Here is a 23,843-nt window from a genome sequence, read left to right as displayed (position 1 = left end):
TGGTTGAACTTGGAGACCCCAAGGAAGAAACCAGAGAAAGAACTGAAGGAGCTGAAAGGGTTTGCAACCCCATGGGAAAAACAATATCAACTAACCGGAACCCCCAGAGCTCGCTGGAACTAAGAAACCTGAAGTTTACAATTGTCTAACTAAAAAAAAAAAAAAAAAAAAAAAAAAAAAAAAAAAAAAAAAAAAAACTTTAGTAAAGAAATCCAGATGATCAGTTCCCTCAAGCAGAGAATATTATAATATTTTATTAGTTTTAATTAATTAAGATGATCATTTTTATGAACTTAAAATAATAAGCACGTTTTGAAAATCAGAAAAATTAAATATTTGATTACTGTATGTTATTTTTTTATTTTATTGGAAATAGATTCTTTTCTTATATAATACATACCAGCTGCCATTTTCCCACCTTCTACTTATCTGTGATCCTCATATCCCCCTTCTTTCCCAGATCTACTCCCTGTCCACTTTCTCTTCAGAGAAGAGTAGGCATTGAGATGACATTTAAATGAGACAAAGTGTCACACAGTAAGACATGACAAAAGAACTCTTTTTTTTTTTGACAAAAGAACTCTTATTGGGGTTGGACAAGGCTTTCCAACAAGAAGATGTGCCCAAAATGTTCTGAGCAGAAATGTCTGTTGAGTTAGATTCCCAGTGTCATGATTAAAGCATCAAGAACAAAAGCTACTCAGGAAAGAATGGTAGTGGCAACTGTGCTTTCATTAACGGTTTCATAATTGTATTTTGTTTTCATCCTGTTACAATGGTTCTTAGTTCTAAGTTGTAAAGATGTTTATAATGTAAAACTAATTTTGAATCCATCCTTACAAGAGCAACTCAAATTATATGAACACAATGCCAATGAATCCATTTAAGTTTCTCAAAAAGGAACATAAAGGTGCATTTTATGTTAGTTATTTTCATGTGATGACCTGTATTTTCTGACTTTATGTGCCACACACATGCTGAGAAATCTAATACTGCTATATCCAGTTGAGAACTCTACTTGGTTTTTTTTTTAATTCTAAATAAAGTAGCATACCTGTGTGCTACTGTTATTCTAAGATTTGTAGTTCAAAGCATAGATTTAAAACATGTGAGGTAAATTAACACAAGTGCCCATTTATTCTGGATAGTCTCATGCTAAATGAAAAGTATGAAGGTAAGATTTAAATTATCAACTCTGTGGGTTCTATTTTCACTGATGTAATTTTAAAACCACCTGCAGCTCTGCAAAGTGAAGAATACCTAGAGTGTAGAGCATCTTTAAAATGTTCCTATATCCTACACTCTACCTGGACAAAGGAAGTTGACCACCTTTGTCTTCAGTGAGGAAATGTTGGAACCATTAATGAGATTTTGTTTTCTCCATTCTTTCAAATGAATATTTAAATGTACGTGTAATTAAACTTTTCTTGTAACAAAGAATTAAACCGAGTAAATCATTTAATAACTACTGTGTGAACATCTAGTAGTTGGAAGTTACATTTTATATTTTTTGGCTTTCTAATAGTTTTTTCACCATGAGAAATTCATCAAATTGAAACTGTATTGTATTTCTAATAGTCTTCAGTTAAAGTATAAATAAAATGATCTTAGGAAAATTCAATATTTGAACACATGTTTAATTAAAAAAAATACATTAAACCCTTGCTCTTATATTTAATTGAATTAAAAAGAGCATGCTAGGCAAAAAAAATAGTTTTTATGTTTTTCAGCCTATAAGGACATTTAGAAGGGAAGAGCAGATAAAAAGAGTAGATCCTAACAAACAATAATTTGTTAGTGTAAATCCAAACTATGTAGTTTAAATTTTAACATCTGGAACTCACTCATTGTGAAGTTCTCTTACTCTAAAATGCTTGAGTACACCTGTTTTTCTGGTTCTGGCATCTGAATCACCTTCACAGGCACATCATATTACATCTTTAATGTCCCAGGTCCCCACTTACCTGAGGCTGTACCTTCATCAGTGGCCTCTCATGACCACTCTTCAGAAACCCTAACTCCTCAACCATTCTCTATAACCCTTTGATCATGGATCTCAGTGCCTTCAAAATCAGTACAACCTGGATAACTTCTAAATTGTAAAATTGGGCTTCTAGCTTGCAGTGCTGCCTTTAGCTTGTCTAGATTACTGCTTCTCTATGTTGGCTTTGAGGAAATGCCTTTCCCTTGCTCCACTTGAGGAAAAAAGTTTACCTCAATGTTGCTGACCTACTGTTAATTATTAGTAAATTTTCAACCACTTTTAATATGTATGCTATTTTCCTGTAGCATAAAATAGTATTCTTCTGATCAATCTGTTAATCATATCACTGCATTATCAGTATATGTAGGGTTTTGGCCAAAATATGATGTGAGTAGCTCATAAACCAATTTTATCTTTTTTTATTGGATAATTTACGTATTTACATTTCAAATGTTATCCCCTTTCCCGGTTCCTCCCTTCCCTCCTCCTGCCCATGCTTCTATGGGGATGCTTATTTTAAAATTAAGCACCTGATCTCTTCTGAAACTTTACAAGTTATATCCCCCCAGCCTATTTTCTTCTAATACTGTTCTTCAAATTTCCACAACAATAGCTCATTACAACAAGTGCTCAATAGATTTCTACCCCAGGTCAATTTTCATCACTAAGGGAAGTCAGGGCAGGAAATAGGGAGAGGACTTCATCTTATTCTGCACAGCATTATATCTGACTAAGGAACTCATCTTTAGCTAAAGAAACACCATGGAATCCATAGAGAACAATGGTTGTTTGCTTACCCATAGACTAATCCTTACTTATCATTCTTTAAAAGCCTGGGAACATCATTGTAAGATTGATTCCACCCACAAAGATCTGAGTCCCCATCAATGAATAACCAGGGTGTGCGCACACAGTGCCATCTGTTCCAGAAAATTTCATGGTCATGGCTTTATTTTTCCCAGATGATTCTAGGATGTATGAAGTGAAATAGTTAAAGCTAGTAGGATAGCACATATATTCTAGGACCAGCCAAACATTTCTCACTCAGTAGGACATCCATATTAAAAAGAACAATTGAGGAACTCTGAGAGCGGAAAATGTTCCCTTCTCCATGGGATTTCCCATTGATCCTATTGATTAACAATACCAAGTGGACAGCCCTATGCTCATCTTTGCACAGACAAGTGAACTAGTTAGTTTGTATCTATACTTTTGTGGAATTACACTATTCCAGAATAGTGCAATTGCAATAATAATTTTAGGAAATGATTCAAAACTATTTTAAAATATTATGGAGAAAATGTATTAGGGCACAGAGGGACAGAGCCATGACAAATGCTGTTCCGCACAGTACCAATGTAAGTAAGCCTAGTCAACAAAATTCCATAAAGGGATTCTGCTTTACCCAGGAACTTATTCACAGTCTTTCATGGATAATTCTTCATGTGAGAAAGTATGTCAAGGACGTGAATTTAGAAACGCTGTTTCAGTAAGAGTGAGGAATCTCCACACAGCATAGAACCTAACCCTGACTGATGTGCTACCATTCACAATATGTCACTCAGTTCAAGATTTCCGAACACTCAACCCAGAGAAGGGAAACATCTATTTCAGATAAGAGTGTTGAGTTTCTTCTTTGCATGCCCTAAATTCTAAGATGAGTCCTTTGGATGGATATCTTCACCAGCACAGGCTTCAGTCTCTGCTCCTGTATGGGAAATAGCAGTGACAGAACTTTGTCACACCCACAGGCATTTAGTAAGCATGAAACTGAGGTAGCCTTTGCCGCTTATTGTCAATTGGGCAGAGTTTCCATTCTAAGATTATTAAATCAAATTTTGGTCTCAGTTTTGCAAATTGTGGTGAAACACAATGCTTTTCAAAAATCTGAAAAAAAATGGTAAAATGACTTAAAACACTGATTCAATAAAAGAAAAACCACATAGCCTCTCACCGAAACAATATTACAAAATTAAACTATAAAAAAGAAGACAGGCATGACCTGGAAATTGGTGCATTGGGTTGATACAATTTTAAACCATTATTACAAAAAAAAAAGAAAAGTCACAAAATAAGAAAAACAATAAAGTACAAAAATGTAAAATGTGCATTAAGACAAATAATTCTTTAGGTAACTCACTGTGCTAAACTACTGTATTTGAGACTTTAACCCGACTACTGTGGGGCTGTCAGACTCACAAAGGTAGTAATTTCCTGTACAATAGCAAAACATCTCCTTATTTTACATTGTAACACTGGAATTATTTATAGGGGAATAAGTTTTTATATTCAAATGGCATCTTTGTTTCATATTCAAGTAGTATGAATTACTTAACAGAGTTGTAGTTTCATTCATTAGGGTACCTTTAAAACAAATCATTATATCTGGAATGAGAAACATCTTTTTTTGCTAAGGAAACTTATATTTAATATTTCATATAGGATTAAATGCCACACCTATACAGATCTTATTTTCTGAAAATGGAACACATACATCAAGTTTACTTTTGTGGCTTAATGTGTAGTATGTTTTGCCACTTCCATTTATATGAACATTGTATGCTGTAATCAATGTTAGCTATCTAAGAAGTGTATTACAGCTTTTGTCAGAAACAAAACTTAAAAGATGAACTTTCCACACTAATAAAATAAACTTAGCATATCTGTTTTGCTTGTTTCTAAATACAATTTTACATGCTATTTATTGTTTAATTTTGTTTGTTTGTTTTTTGTAATTTATTGGATTGCTGTCTGGTATTACAATTCTTAAAATTATTGATGCCATTTTATTTTCTTTTAAGAAGCTATGGGAGGTACTGGCTTGGAGCTGGGAAGGAGGGAGGGTGGGGGGAGTCGGGCTACATAATGAAGAGGACTGTGGTTTTTCTCCAAGTCCCCTTCAGGCTCAGGGAGGTAGAGGGACCTTGGCTGTCCCTGGAGTGGATGCTGCATTAATCGAGGGCTGCTCAGCCCCAGAGTCCAGGGCCCCACTGCCCAGTAGAGTTCTGTTTTCCTGATCCAGGCTCATGCCACCCCTCCTCTAGGAACCCACCCTCGGGAACCGTCGCCTGCAGCGGGTCGTTAGGACTGGATTACTTGGAGCAAAAAGGTGGACAAGTCATCTTTTCAAGAGAGGATGACTTTTAACAGTTTTGAAGGATCTAGAACAGTTGTGCCTGCAGACACCAATAAGGATGAGGAGTTTGTAGAAGAGTTTGGTAGACTATAAACATTTGCTGACTTCCCAAGTAGCAGTCCTGTTTCAGCATCAACGTTGGCCCGAGCAGGCTTTCTTTCTACCAGTGAAGGAGACACTTTGCAGTGTTTCAGCTGTCACGTGGAAGTACACAGATGGCAGTATGGAGACTCAGCTGTTGGAAGTCACAGGAGAATAACCCCAGATTGCAGATTCGTCAAGTTTGAAAACGCTGCCGTACAGTCTACAAATTCTGGTATCCAAAATGGCCAGTAGAGATCTGAAAACTGTGTGAAAACCTGAAACCGTTTTGCTCTTGACAGGCCATCAGAGACTCATGCAGATTACCTCTTGAGAACTGGACGGGTTGTAGATACTTCTGATACCATATTCCCGAGGAACCCTGCCATGTGTGGAGAAGAAGCCAGATTGAAGTTGTTTCAGAACTGGCCAGATTATGCCCATGTAACCCCCAGAGAGTTAGCCAGTGCCGGACTCTACCACACGGGGATTGACGGCCAAGTGCAGTGCTTCTGTTGTGGTGGAAAACTGAAAAACTGGGAGCCATGTGATCGTGCCTGGTCACAACACAGGAGACACTTTCCCAATTGCTTCTTTGTTTTGGGCCAGAATGTTAATGTTCGAAGTGGATCTGGTGTGAGTTCGGATTGGAATTCCCCAAATTCAACAAATTCTCCAAGACATCCAGTCATGGCAGAATAAGAAGCGCGGATCGTTACTTTTGGAACATGGATCTACTCAGTTAAGAAGGAGCAGCTTGAAAGAGCTGGATTTTATGCTTCAGGTGAAGGTGAGAAAGTGAAGTGCTTTCACTGTGGAGGAGGGCTAACGGATTGGAAGCCAAGTGAAGACCCTTGGGAACAGCATGCTAAGTGGTATCCAGGGTGTAAATATCTATTGGATGAGAAGGGGCAAGAATATATAAATAATATTCATTTAATCTGTTCACTTGGGGAATCTTTGGTGAGAATTGCTGAAAAAATAAAAATGCCATCACTAACTAAAAAAAATTCGATGATACCATCTTCCAGAATCCTATGGTGCAAGAAGCTATAAGAATGGGATTCAACTTCAAGGACACTGAGAAAATAATGGAAGAAAAACTCCAAACCTCTGGGAACAGCTATCTATCACTTGAGGTTCTGATTGCAGATCTTGTGAGTGCTCAGGAAGATAATAGGCAGGATGAGTCAATTAAGACTTCATTGCTGAAAGACAGTACTGAAGAGCAGCTAAGGTGCCTACAAGAGGAGAAGCTTTGCAAAATCTGTATGGATAGAAATATTGCCGTGGCTATTGTTCCTTGTGGACATCTGGTCACTTGTAAACAGTGTGCTGAAGCAGTTGACAAATGTCCCATGTGCTACACAGTCATTACATTTAAGCAAGGAATTTTTATCTCTTAAACCCGCACCACAGTAGGCATGTTATGTTCTTACTCTAACTGAATGTGTGATGTGAATGAACTTTAAGTAATCGGGAAACAAATGTTAACAGCACTGTTTAGGTCTAATCCTTGAATTTCTGGATCTTTCAGGTTATTAGCTGTATCGTTTATCCAGTGTTTTACACAATTAAAAACTTACACAAAGAAACATTTTTTAAAACTTTCCGCATGTATATCTATAGTACACTGACTTGATTTCTAAGTTAAGTAAGATTTATATTTTGAACTCTCTGAATGGAAACTGCCACTCCAGCATTAGCTGATTGCTTTGTTACCATTAGACCTAAATCTTAATGTACTTCTGAGGAAGTAGATACCAAAGAAAGTAATAGGGGAAATGAAGTAGACCGTCACTGCTGTTAGAGAAACAGGAAAATGAAAGGAGAAATATGGGAGAGATACCATTTTAGTCAATTCTTCTCTTTATTAAGAAGTTGGCCATCAGTGAAGAAAAGAACTAGCCAAATAGGCTCGACAACCTGAATTCAGATCCCCAGAAACCATATAAAAGCTGAGTGCAGCCATGTGGTGGTAGCACACTCCTTCAATACCAGCATTTGAAGTCAGAGGCCTCTGTGAGTTTGAAGTCAGTCTCCTCTAAAGATTGAGTTCCAGGACAGGGAACCCTGTAGCACAAAACAAAACAAGACAAACAAACGAACACAAAGCTAAGTGCACTAGCCCAAGTAGCTGTAATCCCAGAATGCCTACCGGAAACAGGAAGTAGCTAGGAGAATGTCCAGAAGCTCATGGTTACCCAATGGCTTACGTATTAACAAAGAGGCACCATGGTACAAAGTAGGAAGGTGAGGGCCCACCAACATCCAAAGGTTATCCTCTGCCTCCAAACATACAACAAGTCAGGTATCTATTTACACTGAGACATACACACAAGAGAGCAAAAACCAAGAGCATTAACACAACCATCTTCCAAAGTGATGGAACATCTTATATACTCTTAAGTGTTAACTCTCACCCTAAAACTTTTAGTATCATTCATGGGTTTGTTTTGATGGAGGATCTTAGACTAAAGCTTAAAAGAGGGCCTGGAAAGATAACTCAGCTGTTGAGAGCACTTGCTGCTTTTTCAGAGGACTTAGATTCAGTTCCCAGCACCCACATGATGGCTCAAAGACATGTAACTCCAGCTCATGTGCCCTTTTCTGGCCTCCATGGGCACATGCATGTACACATACATACACACCTGCACATAAAATAAAAATAATCTTTAAAGCTTAAATGAGACTTTTCTTATGTCAACTTTTAGTCCATTATTTGCTTCTCTGGATGCTTCTTATAACAAAGCTATAAACTGTAATAAATAAATAGTTCAATCCTTTAAAATATTTAAATTAATTTTTCAAAAACTAGAAAAAGTATTCTTACTAAATTCTGTTGAGTTTTCCTAAACAGTTAGGTTATTACCATCCTAATGTTTTAGTTTGGCTCTGAAATCTACATTAAGCACAATGTAGATTTTTTTTCCTTATGTAATAAAATCACAGATCATGAGAGCTCGAAATGACCTTAGAGAGTCACTTATTCACACCACCATCAACTCCATCTTATTGTTGAGGCAACTACTCAAAGGAGAGGTAATTGGCTCGAAATTATATAGCTAATTGGTGATAGATTCCTACTGGGACATAGTTTTAAGTTGAGAAACCTCACTACATCAGCCACTTGTCCTCGAAGTCTCAGGAGTTTTTCCACTACTCACTCTACTACACTCTTAATTTTCACTGCACATGAAGTGTTGCTTTATAATTTCTACAGTAGGACAACTGTTGATGCTTTCAAATTAAACAATTTGACAGTAATGTTTGAGTGGTAAAGTTCTCTTTTGGCAGCTGAAGTTTGTGAGTACAGGTGTTAGGCATTTACAATATGCTTATGTATTATTAATGAGCATTTAAGATTACTGTGGGTTTTTTTTTTATCACTGTCTATACTTAGAAACAAACTCTCATTTTTAATTTGATGTAACAATAGCTTTAATGTAATTTCTGTTTTTACATTTTTGTTACTCTTTACCTGAATGACCAATTGTTTTGTCATACTGTACTATATTTGTGAATATAATTTTATGCGTCCCTTTTGTTTTTTTAATGGATACCTTTCTTTCATTATATAAACTTCAAAGAATTGCTTTCTAAATAAAAAGCTATGGTTCATTAATTTTAATATCTAATATATATTACATTAGGTATATTAATACATAACACAGTATCACATAATAGTATATGAGTATATATAATAATTATATAGTTTTATATTAAATAATGGAATATATGTGATGTTTCATCACACACACAAAATCATAGATCATAGTATTGTTAAACAAGTAGATAGAATTATGCATTGTCTTACTTGTTTTTAATTTTTGTATAATGATACATGCTTTCCGGGGGCCATGCCATGGCTGTTCTTTCTTTCTTGGTTCTTTCTTGAACGTAAGCTGACAGGAAAGAGCATCGGTGGGGGCAAGATATTTAAGGTTGTTGTTTAATAAGAAAACGTTTAACTATCTTAAGTCTAAGTCACTTTGCTGCAATAGCCAACCTGCCAGTCTGAGTTCCTCTAAGGCCAGGAGCTGCAGACTCTGACATGTACTACCTCATGGTAAAACAGAGGAGGATTAGATAATGTAGCATATCCTTGCAGGAACTTCAATGCTCTAATGCCAAGTCTGCTCAGTGAATTGCAGGAAGAAGAAAGGACACATAGAAAAGTTGCTTTCACCTTTATTTCTAAGTTCTAAAATGTTTCCCATGAAAGTTCATAAAAAGAGGGGGCAGGAGATGGTCCTCTCTCTACTCTTTATCTTCAGCATTTAACCGCTTTCAGAATGCATGTTCACATGGTAAAAAGTTCATCACAAGTTTACACATAAATGCTAATCATAAATTGAATATCGACTGAAGGAGCTGAAGGGGTTTTCAACCACACAAGAAGAACAACAATATCAACCAACAAGACTCCTCTAGAACTCCCAGAGACTAAACCACCAATCAAAGAGTACACATGGAGAGACCCATGGCTCCAATCACATACATAACACAGGAGGTCTAATCAGACATCAAGGAGGAGGAGGCTCTTGGACCTGTAAAGGCTCCATGAACCAGTAAAGGGGTATGCCGGGGTAAGAAAATTGGAGGGAGGGTGTGGGTGAGTGGAGGAACACTCTCATAGAAGCAGGGAGGGGGAACGGGGAATTCCAGAGGGGAAGCCAGGAAATTATATAACATTCAAAATGTAAGAAAATATCCAATTAAAAAAAAGAATAGAATGTGCCCCTTCCTCATGGTAAGTAAAGTCTGAATAAAGAGAAACAATATGAGCTTCCATGTGCACACTAAAAATAGAAACACTCTGAGTGTTCATTTCTGTTTAAGAAAAACATTTATGTCCAAGAATAAAGTCACATATACACACTATGATAAGGCAAGACCATTTAAAAACTGTTGTTTTGAACTTACAATGAGCAAAGAGAATGAAGTACTGCTTTGCATTTAATATCAGTATCTTCCTTAAATCCTATTTTGTGTAATATTTCGTTTATAAGTTAATTTTCTAAGGAAATTCTTTCTAAGAAGGTACAAAAAAGACAAAGTAAAGAAATGTGTGGGTTGAATGGTTTGGTTTGGTGAGCTCTATCTTATCCGCCCACCCATTCATCCATTCATTTATCCGTCTGCCCACCCATCCATTCATCCATCTATCCATCCATTCATCCATCCATCCATCCATCCATCCATCCATCCATCCATCCATCCATCCATGCATGCATGCATCCATCCATCCATCCATCATCCATCCATCCATCCATCCATCCATCCATTCATCCATGATCTAGGCTAAGGTGTAAGAACAGTATTATATTTGAAATTCCTTAGATTCCTACGTATGTATTCCTGCATTCTTTGCCAAATTTCAGAAGTATCCTCCCCCATTTCTTCAAACACTGTTCTAATTTTGCTCTATTTCTCTTCTTTGCTGCTTTTGTCTCATGAGAGGCAAACACGGTTCTTCATCACACAAGTAAGTGAGCATCTCTCCTCTTGGTTAAGTTAATTCACATATTGTTTCTTCACTTTCTTCCTTTTCGGTTTTAGTTTTAGTTTTGTTTTAGTGTGTTTTGTTAGAAATAGAGTTCTTACTCTTTCAGGCTAGTACTTCCACACTGTGCATGTCTATCTGGTATTCAGTCTTTCTGCCATATTTTTAAGTCTTTGAAATCCAATAATTATTATTTTTTAGCTTTGTTCCTATTTCCCCTTTTAAAAAATTGTTTGGTTAAAGGTCTTGAGAAGAAAGCTCGATAGAATGGTATTTGCCTAACATGGATGGCTGTGAGCTCATACCCCAGATCTACAAATAAACAAAATGAAAAAAGAAAAACCCTTTCAACATCATGGATAAAGTGTTTTCATAGTGACTGGTTTTGAATTATTGTTAGATAATTATATATCTTGCTGGTAAAATCAGTAAAACTACCAACTGTTCCTTATTAATGCTGTGATTAGGGTAGTCATTCAATATGTGAATTGTAGTACTTTGAATATTTTCCTTATTATCTGAGAGTTTCTAGATCTAATTTAAGGATGTGATTCACAAGTTCTTCTTCTTTTGCCTATGTTTATTTAGTTCAGAGACCCCAACTTAATTTTACAAGTAGTTATGACTAGCCTAACTATTTTTGACATTCATCATTGGTGTGATCTGATTGTTTGGGTTTGGTTCTTCTAGGAAGTCTGATAGAGTGGGAGTCTTCCTCGTGCCCACTGTTCATCACTCCATGTAGTGATCCATTCCTCTGTGGGCGCCTATGCTTCATTCTTCCTAAGTGGAGGTGACTCAGGGTGGAGATGTTTGCAGACTGGGTTTGAGATGGTGATACTAAAAGACCCCAGAACTGCGGAAGTCCCTCACTCAAGTACCGGGAAACGCAAGCTCAAGCTACTAACTTATTAAGGATACATGGTCCAAATGTAAGAAGCAGAAGCAAAATTAAAAGAGGCTCCACTAATGAGGAGATTAAAGTGGTCAGCCATGGGGATCTGTTAAACCATCTCTCAAACTATCTTTGTTGTTTTTCTCTGTCTAGTTGTTTTTCTTTTGTCTAGTCTTTCTCTTAGCTTACTCATAGAGTCTTTAATCACCCCTGATTGATCTACATAAAAGCAACATTATTTTCTTAAGGCAGCACATAGCCCTCTATCTTAAGGAACAGGAAGTCTAGTCCGCTTCTGTTTGGCAAGACCACCTCCGAGAAGGGGATCGGTGACTCTTTAAGCTTAGATATGGATTGTTTTAGGGCTTGTAAGTCCCCATCAATTGCGGATCTCAATGTATGGAAATATTGAGGAGTCTGTATTAGTGCTTCTGTGTCTGTTCCCACATCCACGGCCACTCCAAGCTCCAATATGACTGCTAAGAGCTGTCAAAAGCACTGGATACAGCCTTTTCCAGTGAGGTTCTAGGTTTTCCACTCGATGGCATCAGACCAGGACAGTGTCTTCGTCCTGGAGCTGGTGGGGTACGTCTGGACTCCCAGTCTCATAGGCCTCTTTCAGTTTTTCCTAGGCTTGACGTTTTATTACCCCAAAGGCCTTTAGGCAGGCATCTTTAGCCCAGCTCCGGGTCTCGGCCTGCACAGCCTGGCCTACCATGCTGGCAGAGCTGAGGTCCGGCAACTCAGGCTGTGAGCCAGGTCCCCGCGCTGCTCTTTGAGCCTTGTTTTTCTCAGAACCTCAGAGTCAGACCTTATAGAGAGACCAGGTGGTCTGCGGTTTTTATTCTCAGCCTTGAGACATACTTGTCCTCAAGACAGGGTTAGTGGGGCCAACTTAAAATTTTAACTCTTTCAATACTGTCTGTTAGTCAGACCAAGTTGTCTTTGCAGGGTTTTCTCAAGGCTCTGTGTCTGTTTCCTCGATTGGGTACACTGACTCACCTAATTGGCTTAAAAAATATTTTCAAAGTTTCTAATATCTGTATCAAAATAATATAAAAATTTATACTATGTCTTTGAAAAATTAAACACAATAGATAATTCACATTGCTTTCAATTATGAATATTAATGTGCCATCAAATAAATTAGCATACTTAACCCAGTGCTGCTTGCTCTCATAATAGAACAAAAGCAACTGGCATTTCTCCTATGTATTCAAGTGTGATTCAAAATTAAGAGAATTACTACTCTAATTCATAACACGTCTTATATCTAGGTAGAAAAATATCTGCTGATCTCAGTATTTTAAAATGGAATTATTTAAAATAGCTTTACAATTGAAATGTGAGTAACAAGTAAATGCTTATTAAGCCAGAAAGCAGATGATACTCTGATATTAATATATCTGAAAAATCTGCTTAGTGATAAAACGGAAGAAATATTCATATTATAGACTAATCAGAAATGACTAAGTTATTGTAAACGTGGTGTTATTTATGTTTTCTTTCTGGTAACGTTAGCAGCAATCATAAGACTTTATAGTGCTATCAACTGGAAAAGGGAAAACACTTTAAAATATAAGGAATGTGTATTAAGAATTGAACTGTACAGCTGTACATAGGCAATGAGGGAACAAGTAAAGAAAGATGTAAGAAACTCTAATTGTTCTAAACTCAAGTTTTATTTTCATTGTGTCATTTTTGAGGTAGAGTCTCACAGTGTTGTATAGGATGGCCTTGAATACTGATCCTGCTCCAGTCTCTAGAGGCAAGTGTAATCACACCAGGATTGTAAGCAACTCAACACAGTTAACAAAAATGTTTCACAGATAAATCTATATAATGCTCGTCTTTTCCCTATGCATCAAAATTTGCCTGTGCTGGGTGTGGTGATTTGAACTTTAGTCAAAGCATTTATGAAGGCAGAAACAAGCAGGCTTCTATAATTTATTGAGCAAACAAAAAGATAAGATTACATGGAAATAAAATATGTATTTTGTCAGGCAAATATGTTGAGATATTGAATAATTTAATTCACATATTAAATTTACTGACATTATACATCTCCCATGGATAATTTTAATATATATTTAATATATATATATATAAATGAAAATTACATGAGAACATATCAGTGAACATTATGATACACTGAAAAACTACTACTTATGCATTAATAGACTAGAGAGAGAGAGAGAGAGAGAGAGAGAGAGAGAGAGAGAGAGCTCAGTGGATCAAAACTTGTACTGCTCCTACTGAGGTTCTTATCATCCATATATGGATAGCTCAGGACTACTTATAACTCGTTTCAGGTACCAAAGTATTCTGCTAGACTATATAAGCACCTCCAATCACATTTTCACACACACATACACATACACACAGAGAGACAGAGACAGACAAGACAGAGAGAGACAGACAGACAGACAGACAGAGACAGAGTAAGTTTTAAATCATAAGAAAATACAAATCTTAATAAAAAGATAAACTTTAAAAATAATGATTATGATGTTAAATTACTGAAAAGTTTAAAATAAAGATAAATCCTATACAGGCATAAATGTTCAGATATGTAAATTTTAAGGAAATAAACTAAGTTATATGTGTTATGTATATAAAGAATACAGTGTGTCTTTTAAAAATATTTTATTTATAAAATTTTTTGTCATAAAATACATTTTGAGCTTATTATCCTCCTACTTCACTACACACCAAACTTCATGTCCACTCTCTCTCTTAAAAACAAAGCAAACCGATACATAAAAGCTAACTCAGAGTAAAATAAAACCCAAAGGATCAAAATATACCAAATCAAAGCTAAACAAAAGCTGTCATATACCCACAAACATACGAAATATAAAGCCCATTGCTGGACTATTTGTGGAGTCCATTCTGTGTTACCTTAATATTCCTGACCATGGGGCCTGTTCTGGAGTGCGACCAATATTCACGGTGTCATTCCATTGGGTAGCATTGGCTTTTTCTTTTCCAGGAAGTATCCATTGTATATTTCTGATGGTTTAAAATGGACTTTGGTGCCCAATCCCTTCTCAACACCGAGCTTTTTTTCTGATGTGAGACCATGTATGTCTTGTGTGTGCTACCAAGGTGCCTCCAACTTCATCAGTGTACCAGTCTTGTTGTGTCCGGAAGATTCTGTTCCTTGAAGTGACCCACAAACTCTTGCCTTAATTATTCAATCTTTTCTGCATAGATCCCTGAACCTTGAGGGGATAATCTAATAAACATATCAACATACAAACAAGCAAACAAACAAGAGCCCTATGGATTCATTGTGTGACGGGAGTTTCTTTGTCTTTTTTAAGATGCAGTAAGGGCTTGGCAGTTCATTTGACTATGCTGAGGAAAAAGTCTACAGTATGAGATATTTGACAAGCTATAAAACAAAAGGTTAATAAAGTTAAGTTTCTCAGAAAAATGGTTAACTAAAGCATCAAATAGATTTGATACTTATTCATCCAAACTAAATGTCTTCATATAAATATAATTTCAAAAGATATTTGGGCAAAATGCTTTTTGGTCATAAAAATAACTATTTGTAACTACATATTAATAACATAAGCTGAGCTTTCTAGACTTTTCCTCCTTATATGACCATGCATACAGCTGCTGATCCAGAAACGAGAAAAATTGCTGAACAGGAAAAACACCTCATACTTCAGGAAACTTATGAATTATGCTAATTTGAATTCCAGTTTGAATTCCCATTTTACAATGCTTTTGTGACAGGCTTCATGATTACCTCATCATAAACATACAGTGCTTTTATTCTGTCCACCTTCACCCATCTGTGTGAGACGGAGAGAGAAAGAGAGGGGGGAGGGGAAGGAAGAGAGAGAGGGAAAGAGAAATAGGGAGAGGGAGAGAAAGAAAGAGACAAACTGATAGAGAGTTTTATGAATGATATATGCATTTCTACTAAAGGCTCTGGCTAGGAAGTGCTCACAGTCTGTAGCCTTCATGTTCCAGTGCTGGAGTTAGAGATGCATGCCATGTAGCATGGATGATTAGGTGGGTGATGGGAATCTTATGCTCTCAAGCTTGTGGAACAAGTACATTTCCACTGATCCGAATCCCATTCCCATAAATATGTAGTTTTTAGATTCATTTAGTATAAGAGCCGAGTCAGGTTGAATCAACATCATTACTTATGAGATTCCAGAAAGTAAAGATGTCTTCATCGAGAGAACACCATTAGTTTATTTACTCAAGGTCTATTTGTCTACCTGATTATAAGGCTCATATAGACAAAGGTCAACCTGCATCTTCTGGAGAATTTATTGCCTATCTCTGTCCCCAGTAAGAAAGGCAAGGACTCTCTGAGTGAGTGACCATGGATCTTTGCTAGAAAGCATGTTTTATCCTTTGACAGATTTGCTCTCAGAGCATTTCACAAATATGTACCAAGTAATTTTTTTATGATGATTTATATAAAGAAACAGAAACCTCTGAAAAAGTCCAGTGTGGTGCACTCCTCGACCAGCAAGAAAAGACGACCACCACCAGAGGATTCTTCTCAGATCACGCTTTATTGTGGGAGCCTCTTGATTGAAGGGGAGAGCAGGAAGCGAGGGGCCCCGAACTACCCTAGCTGTTCGCTTATATAGGGAGAAGCACATACGGGCTTGCAATGCTGACACCAGAGGCCTCAGGATTGACTGGAGATAGGTTATGTACTGCACATGAGCAGGGTGCAGCACCTTAGCTGACAAGAGCATTACTATATATGGAGTTGTTTACCTCAAACCGTGAGGGAGCCAGCGCCATCTTGTAATGGCATCAGCATTCGGCTCCCCACAGTCCAGCTCTTGAAATATCTAATGAGGTGAGGACCTTCATAAGCTTTATTAAAAGACGTGACCTATACCCCATAAGATACACTGGTTAAAGTTCTTGTAAAGAATTCAGGTGGATGGTTTTCCTCCCTAGATTGTGGGGAGAAACCAGAGAATTGTGTGGATCAGTTTAACGTCTTAAGGGTCAGAACAACTTCTGTGCCTGTTATATCACCTGAGAGTACATAAATAATTCTCATCACAGTAACCACAACAATAAACAAGTAGCTGTCAATTATACTAAGTACAACGATAGAACTCTATTTCACTGGTAGATTTCTTGAACAGTGTATAAGTGGCCCAGAATCTAGCTCCCAGTACCACAAGTATAATCCTTATGAGAACTGTTTTTCATCTCTCCACAATGTAATGGCTCCCATTCTTATTTTTACACATTTCCAGCGGCTGTAGACATTAGTTGGATCTATTCTAGCTCTCTTTTCCATCTGACATCTCAGGACTATTCAAAAGTTGAAACACGAACATCACAGGGCTGTTTCTAGACACCTCTTCTAGATAAATCCCATAGAGGTACAAATTTTCTCTCCTCCATAGTCAAAGTAAGCACAGTGCTTGACTCATTGCCTTATTTATACATAATTATCTTTTAATTCATGTTCAGTTGAGATGACAAATTTCTGAAATGAAGTAGTTCTAGGGGAAAAGTGCTCGTTTGTGTTTACATTTGTAGAGTTTGGTACACTAGCAGCAGGGCTTTTCTGTCTTCTCCACTCCTGATAAAAAGGAGCATGAACAGCAAGCAGGCAGTGTCGCTTTTCTTTGTAATAGTCTAGTGATGAATAGCAGCTAATTCAAAACCTTCTTTCTGTGTTGAAGGAACCAGTGCTTCCTGATGTCATGATGACCTGTTAGAGGTCCTGCCATGTATCACCTGTGCAATTGAATCCAATGTCAATTTCACTTTCACTGATAAATACTTATTCATGCTACATTCATACTATAACAACAGAACAGAGCAAGAGAAGTTAAGCTGGGTTTGATTTGTGAGAAAGGAATATGGGGGTGGGGATGGAAACTATGTTGCTGAGTGGTTGACTGAAATGGTGCAGGTTTAACAGTCTTATGAGTTTGTACTAATTTTTGGTTTCTTTTTACTACTTACCTTCAGTTACATCAGATTACACCATGGTTAGGAAAGCTTACCAACAAATGAACTATCTAACGTTCAACAAATTCTCCTATTGAAGTGAGGTATTGAGGATTCTAGGGAGGACACCTGAATCTCTCCAGGAGGGAGAAATAGGATAGATTTTATGTGTGGGCTGGGAGTGAGGAAACAGGTATAAAAGGATTAGGTGAGGAAGAGGAGGAGACATGGGTACAGGAAGAGTATTGAGGAAAGACAGCTGGAATTCAGAGGAATTGGAGGGATGATATAGAAACCCAGAATGGCATATGATGGAGATCCTAATGAGGCCTCCTAATAATGGGACATATAATCTCAACTGGTCATCTCTTATGCCACATGGGTTCTTCCAGTAGCAGGACTGGATTGCATTCAATTTAGTTCTTGACTAAGTGGGCTACATGGAAATTTCCAAATAACCCAGGCTATTGTTAAGACAATGGTTTGCTCTCTGCAAACTGATACTAGAGAGCAGCAGGGGAAGTATTGCCCAGGACAATACCCACACAACTCTTTCTCACTGAACATGGGAAAATCCAACTGGTTCCAACATAGAGTTTTCACCCCTATGTTCTAGTGTCTTTGGTATGGTAACGTACGCTACAGGCTACAAAGGGAGAAAACAACACAAACCCAGCTACAATACATTTGGTGTATGATCTGACATGGCTGCAAAATATGCTTGAGCAATGGTGGCACAGATTTAGAAGAAGAGCCACAAATATCTGATTTAAAGCTCACTCCACAAGCAGGGACTCATAATTAACACTGGTTGGTAACAAGAACCAGAGACTAGATAGTACAGAGTCCTAGGGTACAAACAAACATAATTAATCCATAAAGTACCAATAAATACAACTTCTAGTGGCACTCTACTATACTCATAAATCAGTGCCTTATTCAGTCATGGTCAGAGAAGCTTCTGCCAGAACCAGATGGGAACAGAGCAGAGAACCCATCTCATAGAGGGAGTTGAAATGAGATGTTTTCCTCAAACTCCTCCTCTTAGAGCCCAAGGAATCTCACAGAAGAGAAGGTCAAATGAGTACCAGAGCTAAAAGGGATGGAGGACACCAGGAGAAGAAGGCCCTCTAAATCAATTAAGCAAGGCACATATGAATTCACAGAGACTGAAGCAGTAAGCCCTGGGACTGCCTGGTTTTCTGCATGTATATATATTAAGGTTGTAGCTTAGTGTTTTGTGGGCTCCTTACTATGACAGCATGTCTAGCTCACACTTTTGCCCACTCTTAGGACTCTTTTCCTCCCATTTTCTAACTCCAAAATAGTGAATTTTGCTGTATTTTATTGTGTGTTTATATGTCATCTTTGGTTCTCTCTTAGGAGTCTGCCATTTTCTAGAGATGGGGGGGAGGAAGTGGGTCCACAGAGGAGGGAAGGTAGGGAGGGACTGGAAGGAGTAGAGGAAGCAGAAGATAGAAATAGAATAAAACATTTTAAAAAGGAGAGAACATGAGTAAAAGGAAGGGTTCTTGAATTGCTTGAACAAGGGTAGAGGAGAATTCTACGAATTATAAGAAAGTTAATGAGTATGTATGTTATGTATCTACTGTATCTCAACAGACTCTCCAGTTTCAATACTATTCTTTCTCTAGACATTTTATTTTTATAAAATGTATTTTATTTAACATGTGTTTATATGAATGTCGTTGAAATGCACTTGTGCATGCATTTGGTGAGGAGAGAAGAAGGTGACATTAGACCACTGGGGGCTAAAGTTACCTATAGAATGGCTGGTGTCTTACGTGGGTGCTGGTATTTGAACTACAGCCCTCACAGTTCTTTAGCACATTCCCTTTGGCATACCTCTGTTTTCCCAGCCTCCATTTTCTCTTTTATTAATTATGTAAAAATTAGCATACAATACAAAATGAGTTTCTCTGTGCAATTTCCACAATACTTTGTTTTTTATTGAACTTTTTCACCTATTCAATATTCCTTTTTTTCTGGACGTTTTCTGTTCACATGAACTTCTTTTTTTGTATTTGTATCAATTATGTGGTGTCTTGTTTTCTTCCTTTATTTCCCCCTTTGCTTGTTTTCCCTTACAAACTTTCCATGGGACCCTTTTCAGAGCATTTTCCTTTGGAATGTCATAATTATGACTTATAGTTACCTTGTGTGCAGTATATACATGAGAACAAGTTGTAATATTTTTCCTTCTTTCCCTAGAACTTAGCTTAAGATAATTTTATAGCTGCATTCATTGGCCTCCAAATGCTGTTACAATTTTCTTGAAAGCTGAATACAACAATCTCATGGTTTGTTTGTTTTTATTTTCAATATTTTTCCTCATCTACTCTTCTTGGTCATGCACCTAAAATGGTTCTGTCTTTAGGCTGTTAAAAAAAATAGATACACAAACACAGATGGGCATATTGACCCTACAGTATTTTTAAATCAAAGCTGGGATTCAAAAAGGGAGATGACTCCATGTCTTTATTTGATGGGATAGCTTCAATTTTTCTTCTGATGTTGCACCACAAGTGTAATTAATTCCCAGCTGATGAGACTTTCTCAAATGAAGCAAATGCCACTGTGAAGCCTTTGTTCTGGCAGAACTTACATAATGAAGCTCTCATTTACCTCTCTACATAGCATACATTTCTCTGTATCTCTTCCTGTGTGCTCTAGAATGTTTCCAACCAGCAATATTTTTTTTCTCAAAAGAAATTTACTCATAGTATACACAGAGCCATGAAATGTGCTCCATAACTGTCAACCATAAGCGGTAGAAACTCATTGTCATGACTCAATGCAGACTGTATACTAAATCACCTTGAATTGATTTCCAGCTTGCACAGTAAATTAAAAAATTAATAGTTTTTTATGTATTGATTAATAGACTAGTGAATATTTATTTATTAAATGAACCAAGATACATTTCCATTTTAACTGGATCAGAGATGGCAATTATAATCAAAATATAGATATCATGATTTCAAATATGTATTGACTAAATAATTATAATTGTTATTTTAAACCTAATAATAATTACTATATGAACAAAAATTGTTCACTCATACAAACGACCAAATTATCATATATAAGAGTACTTTAGACCCATGATCCATGCATAGGTTATGCTGAAGGAATAACATTTTCTTATACCTCAATTTGTAAACCACTTTTTCAACCATGTTAATTAAAAAATAAAATTTTAAACCCTATGAGCATGTGGATTTTAGTATTAACTGCAATAATATATACATTCATCACATTCCTATGTAATATAACATTTATTTTAGATGTGCACTGTAAGTCATAGTTATATCTCAATGAAAACATATAGCTGAATAATGGAATATCACAGGTTCAGAAAACAATGAGCTCCGGAGGACCCAGAGTTTTTCCTGTGTCGTGAGCACTCGCATATTTATTCTTTCAATCTTATCAGCTTTAACTTAGCAATGAAAACACTGAATACTGTGTATATTTGCTGTTATAATTTAGTGGTAATAGGACTACACACATATATTTTATTGGCCAAATGCCTTTCCATAACTTGGTCACTGAATAACCTCTATCAGCCACGATAAAGCTATTCGACCTAGTGTTGCTTAGACACATTCACAGTAAGCTAACACAAAATTTAAAAAAAGGTTGTATGTTTGATATTTGCAAATTTTGCTAATAAAAGTAAGAGAATTATATCAGGTATATATGCATATGCAAATATATTTACATATATATGCAAAGGTAAAGACACCTGCACAGACATAGATACATATGCATGTATGTAGGTGTGTAAGTACATCCTTGGTCAGTGTGTAATGTTACTTGTATGTGTGGATACATATGTAGAGTCCTCCCATAGACATTGTCTCATCTCAGCGTTTCTTATCGATGAAGTGGGAATGTCTGGTTTTTGAACAACTCAGTTGTGTCACGTGATGCTTTTCTAGAACCTGTCTTGTGAGAGGCCCTACGATGTTTATAAAAAGTTTAAATGGAGCTCCACAAACAGTCAGAGGATGCTGTACCACTGCTGTACCACTGTCTTCACTGCTTGGAGAGAAATGCATCACGGAACTTCGCACAGTTGAGCACTCCCTTTACAGTGCTTGCCTCTAGTTAATACTAACAGATGAAAATCTCAAACTTGATTTCGCCCCCCCCCCAAAAAAAAATCAAACAACACAGCAAACAACTAAATCTATTTAAGAAAAAAAAATTAGCACCAATCATCGAGTATACTCAAATCAAAATTTCACCCCTAAGTAGACATCAACAAGTGTAGTCATACAGTAAAAAAAAAAAATACAAAAGAAACAAACACCCTCCCATAAAAACAGCTAATACTACAAAGGATATTTAAAGAACAAGAATTAGAGAAGTTAATCATTATATTTGTATTCAATGGCAAGATGCCAAAGTAACCAAAGCTACTCTAAGTAAAGAGAAAAGGTAGAAGAGGACTTTCACAGCTTAATTTTGAAGAGAGCTATGAGGCTGCAGTAAGAATTGCTGTGTAGAAATGATACATGGACTGGAGCAGTGATTCCAACAGTAACTGCTCAATGTTGCTTCACATAACTGGAAAGACTGTGCATTAGGCAAAGGGTTGTCATCTCAAAAGTCAATGTAAGTGTGACTGATATCCACACTCATGAAAATAAAACCAGGCTCACTGACCTCTTCCTTGGCAAATAATTAACCCTAATTTTGTTCAAAACTTAAATATGACCGAGTAGTGATGCACGCCTTTATACTCGAGGCCAGAGCATATGGATGTCTGAGAGTTCCAAGCCAGCCTGGCTTACTAGTGAATTCTAAGCTTCCCAGATCTATGTATCATGACTGTGCTTCAAAGATAGATATAAACATTAAAGACGTGAAGACAAAAGTAAGTCTAGACAAATGTAAGTGCATGATGCAGAAAGCATAGCAGGGCATCCACTAATGAAACACACAACAAAGGGGCTGAAGGGCTGCTTCTGAGGTAAAGAGTACTTGTCGCTCTGGTCACAACCCAGGTTAGCTTCCGAGCACATGAATGGCAGTTAACAGCCTTCTGTATCTCCAGTCCCAGGGAACCCTACACATTCTGGCCCCTGTATGCACCACATGAATGTGATGTAAAGACCGACCAGCAGGTATGTATACCCATATACATAACATAAATAAAAATACATTTGCAAAAATAAAAAATATATTTAAAATACATACTCAAATTAAAAACAGACTTAGATATAGAACTGGATCGAATTGGTTTTGTTCAAAAGAATACGTACTACTTAATGGCAGAAATGTGACAGATACCACCGATGACATGTTAATCAAATCCACAATAAGCACTATCTCAGTCCTTTAACCCCAGAAAGCTCTGAACACCCCAGAAACAACTCACAGACTATATGAAGTTCAAGAAAAACAAAGGCCAAGATAAAATGAGAAATCATTATGCTTAATCTTTACACAGCAAGAAAACTTTGACTATTTCCAGGTTACACCTTGTTTAACATGTACTTTATGCTCATTGTAACTGGTAAGATTTTAAGGCATACTATCAAAACTTTAAAAAAATCAAGTACTGACAAAAATGTATTCATATACTTTTATGCAAAAATGCTTTTAAAATCTGTACATTTATCTTTGTTTTTTAAAATAAAGTTGTTCAATTAAGAAAAGGAAACAGGAAAAGTATCAATATTGTCAGAATGAAGAGAGATACTTTGGCTCACTACTGGTAAAGTTAATCTGTATAGCCATTATGGAAAACAGAGGAGAGGCTCCTCAAATTTATATTCAAATATATGCAAATGGCCTGGATACATATGAATAAAAAAATCTGTGTAAGAGACTCCACTCCTGAGTTCACTGAAGCAACCCTGACAAGATCCAAAAAGTGGAAATATCCAGAGTTCTCCTGAACTGAAGAAGGTATGAAGAGGGTGTGTTCTGTGTGTCCAGGGCAATTCTTGACAGATACACAAAGATAGAAGCAACTGATGACCATTTTGGTATGGAAAACAAGCAGGTTATGCTCACTCCTGAACTGTAAAGTTTTGCCTCATAGAATCTGTCAGGGAAAGGAGGCGTTTTGGAGACGTGAGAGAGTAGAGAGGAACATAGCATTGAGAAAGTTTTATTGATGGGTATTTGGATAGGAGAAAAAAACTCTTGTCTGTCTCACTATATGATGACTATGGATACTTACCATACTCTGTGTTGTGCCGAAAGCTAGAAGAAAGCATCCTGAACAAACTTTATTGCA

At 36.9% G+C, this 23,843-nt stretch overlaps 1 pseudogene across 1 annotated transcript; it reads left to right on the top strand.

Annotated features, from left to right (window-relative positions):
• The first annotated feature begins 5,096 nt into the window (after positions 1-5,096).
• On the top strand, positions 5,097-6,607 carry LOC308433542 (E3 ubiquitin-protein ligase XIAP-like; annotated as a pseudogene). The gene has a single exon. The product of its transcript is annotated as an E3 ubiquitin-protein ligase XIAP-like (transcript).
• The last annotated feature ends 17,236 nt before the right edge of the window (positions 6,608-23,843 follow it).

This window comes from Micromys minutus (genome assembly GCF_963924665.1).
Source record: "Micromys minutus genome assembly, chromosome: 20".
Classification (NCBI taxonomy): Eukaryota; Metazoa; Chordata; class Mammalia; order Rodentia; family Muridae; genus Micromys; species Micromys minutus.
This window is presented reverse-complemented; position numbering and strand designations above follow the sequence as displayed.